This window comes from Mesocricetus auratus, unplaced genomic scaffold, assembly GCF_017639785.1.
Source record: "Mesocricetus auratus isolate SY011 unplaced genomic scaffold, BCM_Maur_2.0 Super-Scaffold_100010, whole genome shotgun sequence".
In the NCBI taxonomy this organism is placed as follows: domain Eukaryota; kingdom Metazoa; phylum Chordata; class Mammalia; order Rodentia; family Cricetidae; genus Mesocricetus; species Mesocricetus auratus.
Window position 1 is genome coordinate 56,408,180 of NW_024429194.1, and position 16,055 is coordinate 56,424,234.

Here is a 16,055-nt window from a genome sequence, read left to right on the forward strand (position 1 = left end):
TGAAGGTAGTGTCTCAGGTTTAGGCAGCATCTCACAAGACAGAATCCTTCTTAGGGGTATTTTAATTTATTAGGCTTTTGTGATTATTTCTTCTCTTCTCCTGGGTGTTTGTGGTATTTTCCTGTTTATTTGCTTGTTTCTGTTTAGTTTTGTTTTTTGAGAAAGACAAGGAACAACATGAAGTTGCAAGCTGCGTGGTTAATAAGGTGTGGAGGATCTTCACCAAGAAGTATTGAAAGGACATATCGTATGAAAAGTGAAAAAATGTAGTTCATTATATAATTCTGGTATAAGTTTAAAGATTAATGCAACAATGGTATTCAGATTAATGCTGTGAAATATTTTTATGATTTAGAGGAAATATGTAACTATTCAAAACAGAATGAGACACCCAGAGATATGTCATATTGATGGACACAAGATGCGAATTTAGAAGACAAATTATGACATCATGACTAAGTATATTCAAACTATATTATGATTTTTTATAATTAAAGCCTTGGATAAGTTAAACTATCTTATTGTTTAACTGTTTATTATTCTCCTCAAAATAGCACCTTTGACATACATCTGTGTTTGTTACAACCTCGTGCTGAAAGGTTCAAGAAGATTCATTCATTGCAGAAGTCACTAAACCGAGGTCTCAATAGCAAGATGAAAAATCAGGAAGCACCAAAAGGAAAGGAGATGAATATAAATCGCATGTGAGTAACATGACTTCGTTAATCTGTTGTCCAATGTATAGAAGCTTTGCTCATGAACATATTAGATTGTTTCATCTCTGATTCAGGCACATTTAGTGCTGCTAGTCAATTGCATTTGCTGCTAAAGTTTTCTGTACTCACATAAGATACTTTGGGTGTTCGGCCCTGCTTTCTTGAAATATCATCCTTTCTGTTATTCCAGGATGATTTTTATAAGTAAGGTTAATCTTTCTACATAGATTATGTGGAAATATTTTATATTGACACAAATTAGTCTTTTGTCCAAAGAACTTGTGATTTTTAATGGAGTGCATAGTTTATTTTGAATTTCTTTATTCTTGAGTTCCCTTTCTCTTTCAAAAGTTTTGTATAATATATATGATCACAGTTTCCCATCTCCAAAACTCTTCCAAAATCATCCCTACATTCCAACTTCGAAAATGTATTAATTTCTTTTCTTGTGTTGTGTTAACTGACAAATACATCCTTGTAAAAGGAGGCCATTGTTAAATTAGTAAATCCTATTCAGATTAAGTCATATAGGTAGAGATAATTTCTGTTCATGAACTGTCAAAGCAAAAACATTGCTTAATTGGATTTAAATTGTATTTCAGATGTTTAAATTGTCATGAAATCTATTGTTACATAGTGTTGAAATACATATTGTTTAAATAGGGAATAACTTTCATGCATATTTTAAGTAAAGCAGTTTATATATTCACAGGGTAATATGCCCATATGGTGAGTGATTTAGAAAATTTGAAGTTTTATTTCTATGTACTTAATCTTGAAATGCAGTAGGCAATTGAAATTGTCTGCTTAAACGTTTTGCAATTGTGGTTTTATGTAAAAAAGATATATAGTATCTTTCACGTTTATGATAATGTATAGTGAATGGAAATGTAGAAATTTTAAAAATCATGTAATAATGTGAGGTTAATTGGCAAATCATGAAAAATAACATTTAGAATACTTGTGGTGACTCACAAACATAGACTTATGAAGCTTCCCAGGGAAGGCATCAGCATCAGACGAATCAATTGTGCTTCAGTGGATTTCATCAATATATCCTGTCAAGGACTAGGTTCTTTATTAAAGGAACATTTCCAGACAGATCATTCAATGGATATGTCTTAATTATATGAAAATCAAAATGCTTCGTCTAATAATAAATTTGATTGTCCACTTAAATGTCGCTATTTCCCTACATTATTTCACTACTATTTAGGCATGTGATGCAACACCATTTATGAGATAGCATATACATATTTCATTATTGAATGAGTACACTTTAATCCTGTGACTTTATTTCCTTACTTAAAATTCATTCATTCTGTCGCCTACAAAGCTTCTAAAATAGAACTTTCCATATCAGTTGAAATCATAGCTTTAAGAGATATGCTTAGTAGAGATAGAAAAATTTATTTTGAGTGGCATTCACTTCTACTTAAATCTATTTCTAAAACGTACTCTTTACCAGATGCTGTTGTACCTGAAAAAAAATACCACTAGTTTTTTTCTATTTATTAATTCATTTACTCATAAAGGGCTTGGATCAAATTATTGTAAGTTCATGAACTTATAGTAAAGCCAAGAAGTTATACAAGACAGTCTCTGTTGTCAATATTTATGCTCACAAATCTACTGTCTCTAGACAAAGAAAAAGTATTTAGAGCCCTTGCAGCTGTCTGAAAAATTATATAAATGTCTTTAATATGAATGTGTTTTCCTTACTTTTAGTGTTCCTCTGAGAGTCTAATGCCAGTCATCACTTCCTCTGTCTCTATAATAAGGCACTGTCTTTTTAAATGTAGGACAAACCATGTCTTTGTCCTTCCTTTCTCCCCCCCTCTCTCTCTCCCCCCAGTTCTGACCTTATTTTTCTTTCTTTCTTTCTTTCTTTCTTTCTTTCTTTCTTTCTTTCTTTTTCTTTCTTTCTTTCTTTCTTTCTTTCTTTGTATGCAACTATGTTATCCATTGGGGCATATACAGTTACTAAAATATAAACATTTTCACAAATGAAGCTGTAACTTGACTAGTATTATTTACATCTATATGAATGTAACAAAGATATGTGAAAGTATTTATAACAAATTAATTGGAAAGTTAATGCACCAACATAATAATACCTAGTGATGATACAATTTTATCCACTTAGTTATTAAGATAATAATTTTAAAACTTCAAAATAATATAAACTATTAGGGGTATGTTATAACTGTGTCTTTGAAATATCCTATGTGGGGAGAGATCTTAGGTACCTGTAGATCACGCCCATTTTGGCATGGTCACAGGTACGTAGAAGATGTGAGGAATAAAAAGCTGAGAGGAAGGGGAATAATTTTCTCTTGGGGTTCTGATCAGAGTTCAGACAGCAGCAGTGTGCTGACCTTGGGTTCTTGGCTTCTAAGGTAAGTGATTTCTCCCTAATAAAATATCATATGTGTATTAATCTTCCTCAATATTCCCCAAAATATTTTATACATGAATAAATTGCCTCTGTTTTTTAAATTGGTATCTGTCTGGTGTGTATTTCTGTGTGAGCAGTAGATTTTAAGATGAAACATAGATATGCAAAAAGCACTTAACGATGAGGAAGACAAACAGATAGACAGATGATAGACAGATGTATAGTGTAGAGTTAGACAGAGATTGGTAAGTATATGGTAGATAAATTAGACAAGTAAATATGTATGTATATTTATATAGGTGATATATATACATATATATGTGTGTGCATGTGTGTTCGTGTGTGTGTGTGTGTGTGTGTGTATGTATGCATGTATAAATTAGACTTCTTTCAAAAAGATGTGTTGGTTACTCCTCTGGGTAGATACATGGTATATAGGTATCCCATACAATGAACACCATATATGTTAGATATTCATGACAAATGCTAATCACCAATATCTAAATTAGATGACCCTATATTTGAAATTGGTTTAGTCATGAGAAATTATATGTTGCTTGAAAACATTTTAAGCATTTACAACATGCATTTTTTGAAATTGACTAAGGGAGAGAATAATACTTCTTGCTTAATAAAGAATTTTAATTTTCTAGAAGGATAAAAGATCATTAAATTTTCCAAATCAGGTGATAAGTATTGTTTAAATTTACATTGTTTTTCTTGAGCTATGGTCTCTATTCACAGCTCAGGCTGGACTAGAATTCATTGCAAGTCTTCTGCCTCCATGTTGTAGTTACAGGCAAGAGACAACATTCACTGCTTAAATATAGTTTAGAAGTAGAAGTCATGATAATTAAATTTATAGTATTTAATGGACTATGTTTCTATTAACATTAATCAAGATAATTTGATATTATTTTCAATCATTAATACACAGTTTGACAATGACCAGCAAAATGTTTTCCTCTAAATTTACAGGTTCTGGAAGTAATCCCATCAACAAATGCAGCTCTTTTATTTGAAAGATAAGCATTGTACTGCAAACTATTTAAGAACCAAATTCAAACAAGTTCTCAAGAGAAGCTATTGTGGATCATTATCCATTTGTTGCACTTGACCAGAGTATGCACATTAAGGTCATAAAGAATCTTTTGGTTTTCAATAATGATCTGATTTTGACTGAATTTGTAATTATCAAGACAATCCTATAAATACAATGACACATACTACAAGAATAAATTGAGGTTACATGAAGGTGAGTAATTTGACCACATCAGAAAGGAATAATAAAAGCATCAGGGATTGAACCTGGTTCGATTGAATCAAAAGCTTTACATTTCTTCCTACCCTTGTAGGTGGATTCTCCAGGGCTGCTTGCTACCATGATGTGCTGCTAGTACAGAAAGTTGGAGCCAGCATCACAGTTTATGTGTAGCCCTCATCCTGAGAGCCTCAGCGGATTCAGACTGTGTTCCCAGGTATACTGATGTCAACAAAAGCAACTGATTTGCATTAGCCTTATATCCACTTCTGTGCAATCTCCATGTTCATAAAAGGTGTTTAAACTTTGGTATACCTACCGTGACCATCTGAAAGGAAATGTGTACTGTCCGTGGTAAAAATACATCTTAGATAGTACTAAGTAAATGCTTCTCATAAAATATGGAAGACAGGCCGGGTTCTTTAGCTGCTTCCTCAGGAATTTGAAATGGATTCTGCCAACTGATAGTTTCTGCTGACAATGACAACAGTACTTTCCAGAGTAAATTCTGGGTGTAAGAAGAAAAATGTGCATTTCTTCTTCTAGTGTCAGAAGCATAGTGTCTTAGGAAGGATAAAATCAAGCACTGAATAGTTAGTTTCTATCTAGAAAAGAACAATGAAATTCATTTACATACAAAATAATAGATCCTACTTATCTATATATGTGATCCAAACTATCTATGTATGTATACATATGCTTTTATATATGCATATAAAATTTAATCATTGAATTAAATTTTGAAATATGAGATTTGAAAGCTAAATATTCATCTCACTATACTGCTTGTACTACAAATAATAATTAATATGTCATCAATTATTTATGGAAAAGGTCAAATACTCAAAACGAAATATTCAATGACTTTGGAGAATAAATCAATGCTCACCATATGTTCTACAATAAGAATAAATAAAAAAGTATTAGGAGGACATCTCTGTAGATAATACATTTGATAAATTGAAAACAAATTCACAAACAAAAGATAAGTGAGCACACAAAGTTTTGGCATTTTAAAAACTGGAATGAATATGTTTGTAATTCCTACATCATGAGTGATTTGCATAAAATTCACAAACATCTATCCTTAAAATTATCAAAAGGATAAAATCAAGGTTTTCAAAAGTAAATTGATGACAAACTGCTCTGAGACATTTTGTTATAGTAGAAAATATTGATTGAATGACCACTATGTTTTGTGTTCATATAAGAGTATCCTTAAGGCTGAGTATATTATAGCACAATAGATGGTTTCAATTCATTTTGTTGGATGCCTGTATGAAAAGCACCAGCCTCAGAGAACCCCAGCAAAGAAAAGGCCTTGTAATTGTTGATGTAATCAAGGAATGCATCCAATAGCGAAAGCTCTCATGACATGATAGAGAGTAGAAGAGATTCTGGAACAAATAACTTCACAGCTAACAAATAACTTTAAAAAAATGTATCCCTTATAACCTAATGTGGTCGAATGTTTACCTGAGAAGATTGCTCAGACATGGACTTGAACCAATAGAAAGTCTTTATTAGCCTGCTGGTGACTATACACTTGTTCAGTATCCCAGTGCAGTTCTAAGTCTCTCCCAGGTTGAACATTTAAGAACACACAGACACAGAAACACGAAAAATAGTCTGTGAACAAGAACAGTTAGCTAAAAGCAGAACTCCAGAATCTAAAAAGCAAGGTTAGTACATTTGGAGACTTTCTCAAAATAGTGCAGACCTTGATGGATTAAGTTATTGTTTTAGTTTTGGCAGGTGGTACTGTCTACATACTGACTTTTACTGCCTAATGGCACTTCCATCATGGAGTCAGTTGAGCTAAAGTCTGGGAGCCTCCTAAGGTCTAGACCCTGTTACATTAATGATCACCCACTAGGCCCCACTTTTAAAGCTCTATACATCATTACACTGGGCATCAAGCTCACAACACATGTAACTGGGTAGACACTTTTAAACTGTACCCTGGCCACAACTCCAAAGATGAAGGCTGATTTCATGGATATAGCTCAAGATATATTTTGTTAGTCAAAGCATTGATGAATGGAAGAAATCAGATAATCTGTCACTGAAATTATTATGCAGCATGGTAATGACTAGAAAATTCATTAAGTGAGAGAATGGTCTCACTGAGATTAGATATTTTATATGACAAAATGAAAGTTATGTAAATATCTATAAGCCTTGAATAACACACCTTGCTGCAAAACTGTGGGCACTGAAATATTACTGCTAAGAAAATAGTAGGACATAGTTATCCTGAGACAACATTCTTATAATTCTCTTGTAACGATTAAATGAAATGAAAATATCCTAGAATGAGCAAGGGCCTAAAAATAATGAAGCATCTACTTGCGTTACTCAAAAGCACTTGAATTTTATAAGAGGAGATAATGAATGTTAAGTATCTTTCAAATTATCTTCAGCTTTGCCTTGTTCCTCAAATATAATCCCAATGGTATGTGTAGCCCTTCCCATGGAAGACTTATTAGTAGTTTTCTTGCTCTTCATATGTAATCCCATGATGTCCACATCTGGCCCCATAGTAGACTTCTCTGGAACAGGTCTCTTTTTCATCTGTCTTTATTATGTTAATGCACAAATTATTATTCAATTATAAAGTAATGATAGTTGCCTTTTGATATTTAATTAAATCCTTATTACTGAGATTTTGAAAATTAAAACAATTATGAACATAATATAGTCAAAAAATATGGTAAAAGTAATGCAGTAATTACAAAGATGTAATCAAATAATTTAGTTCGAGACAGTGAACATGTAAAATTCTGTCAATAATACATGCTGTCTCAATTTCAGAGGATTCTGTAAACTTGTCTCTTCAAAAGGTATCATGTTTCATCCCCCAAAGAATGAAGAAATAGCTAAATATTCTCCAAATTTCTCAAGTTTTATAATAAATTAGGTTATATTTAAATTATCTCTGTTATAAACATAACAGTAGATAAGACAATAACTTTTAATTTAAGCCATGCCTAATAAATAATGTCATTTCTGATAGCCCTATCATACTTTACTTAGCAAGTATATATAAACTGAGAGGTGAATGGATATTGTTTCCCTATCAGCATTGTTTGCTACGGAAGTCTTCATTAATTTCAACCTCAGCTTTAATTTAGTTTCAAAAATCATTTTATTTATTCATTTCATCATTTAATTTATTATTTATAAATAAATAAAATTTTATAATACATTTCTGCTTTCTACTCATCAGGATACAATTATTTATTTACAATTATGGAAATAAAATTGTAGTTATATAATTTTTTACAATTATAAGTATTTATACCAGTGATAGTATCTTAAAAGTTTATCATGAGGAAAGTTTGTTGTAGGTGTTATAAAATCAAGAGAATCCAACAAAGATAAGCTATTTCTAATACATATGGTATAACTCAAGCTCAAATAAGAATAAAATCTCAAAATACAGTAACTAAAATAAGAAAGAAAATATTTCCTCCATAATACATGTGCATTTACTTAGTGCCATTAGGCTATATGATGATCAAGAACCAGGGATAAAATTTCTATTAAAAGAGACCTTCTGTGACTAGGTTGCTTAACTGAGGATGGTTTTTTCCAATTCCATCCATTTGCCTTGAATTTCAATATTCCATTGCTTCATTGGGTAAATATACCACATTTTCTTCATCCATTCTTCAGTTGAAAGACATCTAGGTTGCTTTCAGGTTCTGGTTATTATAAAAAATCTGCTATGAACATAGGTGAACAAATGTCCTTGTATGAATGTGTACCTTTGGATATATGCCCAAGAGTGGCACAGCTAGGTCTTGAGGCAGACTGATTTCCATTTTCCTGAGAAAAACCCCATAATAATTTCCAAAGTGGCTGCACAAATTTCTACTCGCACCAGCGATGGAAGAACATTCTCCTTTCTTCACATTCTCTCCAACATAAACTGTCATTGATGTTTTTGATTTTAGTCATTCTGATGGGTGTAAGATGGTATATCAGAGTTATTTTGATTTGTATTTCCCTAATGGCTAAGGATGTTGAGCAATTTCTTAACTGTCTGTTGGCCATTTTAGATTCCTCTATTGAGAATCCTCTATTTAGTTCTGTACCCCATTTTTATATTTAGATTAGAAACCATCTTATTTTACATATCAAACAAGTTCCCTCTCCCTTCCATCCTCCCATGGCCCACAAAACCCCATCCCAACCCCTTTCTGCTCGCCAGGGAGGGTGAGGACTTCTGTGGGGGATCATCAAAGTCTGTCATATCATTTGGAGCAGGGTCTAGGCCCTCCCCATGTGTCTAGGCTGAGAGAGTCTCCCTCTATGAGTACTGGGATTCCAAAGTCCATTTGTATACTAGGGATAAAAACAGAGGCCCCATAGACTATCCAAGGCTCCTCACTGACACCCACATTCAGGGGACTAGGTTTGGGTCTATGTTGGTTTCACAGCTATCAGTCTGGATACCATGAACTCCAACTTTTCAGATCAGTTGTTTCTGTGTGTTTCCCAAGTCTAGTCTTGACCCTTTTACTTATCACTCCTGCCTCTACAACTGAATTCCAGGAGTTTGGCTCAGTGCTTATCTGTGGGGTGTCTGATTCTATCCAGCAATTCCACTCTAATTCATATACACAAAAGATGTACATTCATACAACAAGGACATCTGTTCAACTATGTTTATAGCAGCATTATTTGTAATAGCCAAAACCTGGAAGCAACCTAGATGCCACTCAGCTGAAGAATGGATGGAGAAAATGTGGTACATTTACACAATGGAGTATTACTCAGTGGAAAAAATGGAATTTTGAAATTCACAGGCAAACAGATGAAACTAGAAGATACCGTTCTGAGTGAGGTAACCAAGTTACAAAAAGAAAAACATGGTATGTACTCACTCATATATGAACATTAGGCAAATATCAAAGGATTACTAGCCTGCAACCAATACTTCCAAAGAAGCTAGGAAACAAGGAGTACCCTAAGAGAGACGTATATGGTGTCCCAGAAAAGGGTAAAGAGACAAGAACTCCTGAGCAAATTGGGAGCATGACGGTAGGATGGAGGGAAGTAGGCAAAAGACAAGGGGAAAATACGGGGGGAGTAGAACATGAAAGATCAGGAAGACTGAGTCGGGGAAGAATAGAGGAGAGCAAGAAAAGAGATATGTCAATAGAGTTAGCCCAGATACATGGAGGAGGACCTAGGCCCTCCCCCAAATTATGGGACAAAATTTGATGATACCCCATGGACTGTCTCACCCTTCCTGGGGAGGCAATGTGGGTTGGAATGGGAGGGGCAGTATGAGGCATGAGAAGACAGGAGGGAGAGGAAACTAGGAGTGATGTGTAAAATAAGTTTGTCTCTAAATTAAGTAAATAAACTTTAAAAAGAGAGAACTTGACATGTATAATTTTGAACCAGTTTCTTTTTATTCATTTTTGTTTATTTTTAAATTAGAAAAAAGTTTTATTTCATATATCAATCCAAGTTCCTCTTCCTCCCATCCTCCCATGTCCTGCAATAACCCCAATTCCATTCCTTTTCTGCTCCATAGAAGGGTAAGGCCTTCCATGGGGGATAATAAAATCTGGCATATCATTTGGGGCAGGGCCTAGGCCCTCCCCTGTGTGCCTATGATGAAATAGTATCCCTCTATGGGGAATGTGCTCCCAGTGTCCATTTGTATACTAGGATAAATGCTGTTCTACTACCTGAGGCCCCATAGACTGCCCAGACCTCCTAACTGACACCATTGTTCAGTGGGCCTGATTCTGTCCTATGTTCATTTGAGCTGTCAGTCTGGGGTCTATGAGCTCCCCCTTGTTTATGTCAGCTGTTTCTATGGGTTTCCCCAGTCTGGTATTGACCTCTTTACTCATCACTCCTCTGCTTCTGCTTCTATTAATTACTTGATGAATGCTCTGGGATGGCATATAAGTTAACCTCTACAGTATTGCTTAGATTATTAGTTAGGGTCATCCTTGGGTATCTCCATACATTTCTCTAGTGCCAGATTTCTCTTTAAACCTATAATGGCTCCCTCTATTGATGTGTCTCTTTTCTTGCTCTCCTCTATTCTTCCTCATACTCAATCTTTCTAGTCCCTCATGACATCCTCCCCCCCCCCTTTTCCCCTTCTCTTTCTCCTAGCTCCCTTTCCCCAATTTGCTCAAGAGATCTTGTCCCTTTCCCTTTCTCTGGGGAAACATGAATGTCTCTCTTATGGTCCTTCTTGTATTCCTAGCTTCTCTGGAGGTATGGATTGTAGACTGGAAATCACTTGCTCTATGTCTGATATCAACTTATGAGTGAGTATATACCATGTTTGCCTTTTTGTGACTTAGTTACCTTACTCAGGATGGTTTCTTTTGGTTCTATCCATTTGCCTTCAAATTTCAAGGTTCTAATGTTTTTTTCTGCTGAATAATACTCCATTGTGTAAATGTACCACATTTTCTCTATCAATTCTTCAACTGAGGGGCATCTAGGTTTTTTCCAGGTTCTAGCTATTACAAATAATGCTGCTATTAACATAGATGAACAGATGTTCTTGTTGCATGAATGAGCAAATGGATAAAAGACCTCAATATAAATCCAGCCACATTGAACCTCTTAGAAGAGAAAGTGGGAGGTACTCTTGAACAAACTGGTACAGGAGACTGCTTCCTGAACATAACAACAGTAACACAGTCATTGAGACAGACAATTAATAAATGGAACCTCCTGAAACTGAGAAGCTTCTGTAAGGCAAAGGACACAGTCAACAAGACGAAAAAACAGCCTACATAATGGAAAAAAATCCTCACCAACCCCACATCTGGCAGAGGGATGATTTCCAAAATATACAATGAATTCAACAAGCCACCCGCCAAAACATAAACAATCCAATTAAAGAGTGGGCTGCAGAACTAAATAGAGGATTCTCAGTAGAGGAATCTAAAATGGCTGAAAGTTAGAACTTGCTCAACATCCTTAGCAATCAAGGAAATGCAAATCAAAACAACTCAGAGATACAATCTTACTTAAGTCAGAATGGCTAAAATCAAAAACACAAATGAGTGTATCCTGGAGAGGTTGCAGAGAAAGAGGAACACTCCTCCATTGCTGGTGGTTGTGCAAACATGTACCACCACTTGGGAAATCAGTATCGTGGTTTCTCAGGAAAACAAGAATGAGTCTACCTCAAGAACATCAATTCCTCTCCTGGGCATATACCCAAAGAATGCACATGCATACAACAAGGACATAGCAAAGTTGTTTGTAAAAGCCAGAACCCAGAAGCAATCTAGATGCCCCTCAACTGAAGAATAGATAGTTAAAATGTTGTACATTTACACAATGGAGTACTACTCATTGGAAAAACAAAACAAAACAAAGCACAAAAACAAAACAAAATAAAACAAACAAACAATGGAATCTTGAAATTTCCAGGCAAATGGATGGAAGTAGAAGAAGCTATCCTGAGTGCAATAACCTAGTCACAAAAGGACAAACATGGTATATACTCACTCATATATGGTTTTTAGACATAGAGCAAAGGATTACCAGCCTATAATCTATACCACCAGATAAACTAGGAAAAAAGTAAGACCCTAAGAGAAAAATACATGGCCCCTCCCCCAAATGATGCAATGGACTTTGATGATCCCCCCATGGAGGGTCTCACTGTCCCTGGATAGTGAGTGAGTGGGTAGGGGAGTCAGTGGGAAGCATGGGAGGATGGGAGGATGGATATGTAAATAAGAGTGTCTCTAAAATTAAAATAAACTAGCCACTTAACCTCTTCAAAGAGAAAGTGGATGGTACCCTTGAACAAATTGGTACAGGAGACTGCTTCCTGAACATTATACAGGTAGCACAGATACTGAGATGACAATGAATAAATGGGTCCTCCTGAAAAAAAGAAGTTTCTGCAAGGCAAAGCACACAATCAAGAAGACAAAATGGCAGCCCACAGAATGGGAAAAGATCTTCACCAACCCCACATCTGGCAGAGGGCTGACTTCTAAAATATACAAATAACTCAAGAAACTAGTTATCAAAACACCAAAACATCCAATTAAAAAGTATGGTACAGAATTAGGAAAATTTCAAAAGAGTAATCTAAACTGACTGAAAGACACTTAAGAAATTTCTCAACATCCTCAGCCATCAGGGAATTGCAAATCAAAACAACTACAAGATACCATCACAGCTGTCAGAATGACTAAAACCAAAAACACAAATGTCAGTTTATGCTGGATAGGATGTGTAGAAAGGGGAACACTTCTCCACTGCTGGTAGGAGTGCAAACTTGCAAGTCACTTTGGAAATCAGTATGGCAGTTCCTCAGGATATTGGCAATCAGTCTACCTCAAGATCCAGCAATTCCACTCTTAGGCATATACCCAATGGATTTTCCAGTTTCTTTTAACTGATAACATAACTTAATTTGTACAAAGGCAACTCTAAAATTTTCATGAAATAAATATTTTATCTTTACTCATCAGTTAAGGAAAGGCTTCAGAAGATGGTTTAATCAAAGCTCTGTGTTCTGAATATAGTATTTATATAGTTTTGGAATTTGAACTCATGATATCATGCATGGTATGGACATATGCTTTGACTTACCTTTATCCCCAACCTGGATAGGTTCTATAAGATGTTCATCTCACACACTTCAGGTAAATTCCTACATAGTATAAAGATAAGAGAGAGGACATTCAGAGACTAGTAAAGTATAATGAACAGGAATGTCATTGTTCCATTCCAGGTGAGGGACACATAAGATCTTCCCACCAGGAGTGAGTGGCCTTCATCATTCTGGCAAATTAAGAGCTTTAATACTACTTGGCACAAAATTCCTTTCCAATGGATGTATCTTTTTTCAAAAATGTCTGTTTTGGTTCTGATAATTAGTTATAGAATTGGCTGAAATAAAGATGTGTGAGTGGGAGTCACCTGTAAAAATATATACTTGAATGATTTCCCTCTGATGGGTCTGTTTGTTACCATGGCAACAATCTGTTCAAGGATTTAATGAGAAAATAGTGTGTCTTACTTCAGCCTCACTTAAGTAACAGACTTTCTAATATAGTTGACAAAATTATGTGCATAATGTAGTTTATAAATGGTCCTTCTATGAAGTTTTTAAGAAATTAAAATGATTTTACTGTATCTTCAAAAAGTAAATTTAAAACTAATCTTATATAAATTTGGTTACAATGGCCCTAACTGTTAAAGTTAAACATAAGATACCTTATATCAGACTTTGTCTTTAAAACCAAATACATGTGAGCAGATAATTTTCCGTTGATTATAACCTTTGCAAGTAATACTTTGAAATATATAGCATACATCATTTACTTTAAAATATACATGTGAGCAGATTTTAGAATTAATGTGGTCTTTACTTTTTAATTGTATACTGTAGGAGCCTTGACGAAAATTATGTGTCTAAGTTAACGTTAGCTGTGATATTTTGTTTGTATTTTAGCAAATAAAACTTGCCTGTAGTCAGAGTGCAGAAGAAGTCACTAATTAGCCATAGAGGCCTGGCAGTGGTGACACACACTTTTAATTCCAGTAATAGGGAGGTGGAGACCAGAGTCATGTGTTTGGGTAAAGAAAGGAATATAAGGCAAGAGGAGACAGGAATTCATTGCATTCATTTTGAGGATTCATAGATATGGGATTCAATCTGAGGATTCCTGGAGACGGGATCTTGCCCACTTTGGTCTGAAGATTTAATAGAAATAAGAACTAGTGGCTGGCTACTCTGATTCTCTGAGCTTTCATCATTACTATTATGACGGACACTGGGTTCTATTATTAAGGCCAATTAGTATTTGTGTTACAGTTGCCATCTACTGCAATCAGATTGGTGACTACCTTAATTGTTATCAGAGATTCTCTATCCAGTAACTGATGGAAGCAGATGTAGAGATCCACAGCTAGACACTGGGCCAAGCTCTGCTGCGAGGCCTCTGAAAGAGAGGAGGAATTATAGGAGCAAGTGGAGTCATAATAGGGGAGGGGACCCACAGGGACTACTGACCTGAGCTCATAGTAACTAATGGATTCTGAACCAACATATAAGGGAGCATCCATGGAACCAACCTAGGCCCTCTGCATTAGTATGACAGTTGTGTAGTTTATAAGGCTCATAGCAGTGGGATCAGGACCTGTTCTTTGTGCTTACCTTGCTTTCAGAGACCTGTTTCCCATGCTGGATTACCTTGCCCAGCCTTGAGGCAAGGGGAGGAACCTGAGTCTGCCTTAACTTGATGTCCTTTATTTTGTTCAAACTCATAAGAGTCCTGTTTCTTTCTGAATGGATGGGAAGCAGGGTAGGGGGTGGGGGGATGGCTAACAGAGGGGGGCAGGAGGAGAAGAGGGAGGTAAAACATTGCTTGGTATATAACATAAATGAAAAAAACGGTTTAAATATAATAAAAAACATTAAGTTCAGACATTTTTTAATTTTGTAATTTTCAGGACATTTGTGCTCAAGACAGTTTTATAGTAATGAAAGTGTTATCCAGTGACAGTGATTTTTACTAGTTTTGCTGGTGATTTTTTAGTATTGTTAATTACACTCCATTGGTTATTCAATTTTTAATGCCATTATTAGGAATGCAAAAGAAAGCATTTAAGGTTGAAGTAAAACAAATTAAATACAATTAAAATGAAATTATGATACAATGGGGTGTCGTGGCAACTCCAATTTAGACCACAAACTGAAGTCAGTGAACAACAGGCTCCATTGTGTGTTCCAGCACTTCCACTTCATGTGAATAGCATAGTTCTAAATGATGCCTGTTCTGCTCTTCATTTTTCTTTTTCTTTTTTTAGAAGTGCTCTTACTTATATATTAATCCCCCCACTCCCTTGTCCTCCCATTCTCCCATGCTCCCCACTGACAGCCCCAACCCATGCCCCACCCAGTCTCAAAGGATAGAAAGGCCCTCCAAGGGGGACCATCAAAGTCCCCCATGTCATTTGGGGGATGGCCTAGGCTGTCTTTATTGTAACTGGGCTACAATAGTATCATAGGGAATGGGCTCTCAAAGTCCATTTGTGCTCTAGGGAATAACACTGGCCCCATTGTTAGAGGAGCCTCCTAGCTGGCACCCACAATCAGAGGGCCTGGTTTGGTTCAACTCTGGTTCCCCAGCTTTATGACTAGGGTCCCTGTGCTCTCACTAGGATCAGGTGAACTGTTTCTGTGGGTTTCTCCAGGACAGTTTTGGTTCCTTTGCTCACCCCTCCTTCCTCTCTACAACTGGATTCCAGGAGTATGGCTCAATCTTTAGCTGTGTCTGTTTCTGCTTCAATCAGCTACAGGCTGAAGGCTCTTGGAATGGCAACCAAGGTAGTCATCAATCTCATTATAGGGGAAGGGCATCAAAGGCAGCCTCTCCACAACTGCCTAGATTCTTAGTTGGGGTCATCCCTGTGGATCTCCTAACTTTTCCCCTATGCCAGACCTCTCTCCAAACTTCTTTGGCTCCCTCTGTCAAGGCATGTCCTTTCTTGCCCTTCTCAATTCCTCCCCAGTCTTATTCCTCCTGTTCTCCTCCCCATTCCGCTTCTCCCCCTCTCCCGCCTACTTCCCCCTCCCCCATTATGCTGCCAAAAATCCAATTAAAAATTGGGTTACAGAACTAAATAGAGAGTTCTCAATAGAGGAACCTCAAATGAC

The 16,055-nt window shown here is 35.9% G+C and overlaps 1 long non-coding RNA gene across 1 annotated transcript; it reads left to right on the forward strand.

The window, feature by feature from the left end:
- The first annotated feature begins 560 nt into the window (after positions 1 to 560).
- On the forward strand, positions 561 to 13,399 carry LOC121142641. The gene is made up of 4 exons (XR_005879670.1): positions 561 to 704; positions 4,093 to 4,369; positions 4,470 to 4,592; positions 13,125 to 13,399. It is a non-coding gene; the product is annotated as an uncharacterized LOC121142641 (long non-coding RNA).
- The last annotated feature ends 2,656 nt before the right edge of the window (positions 13,400 to 16,055 follow it).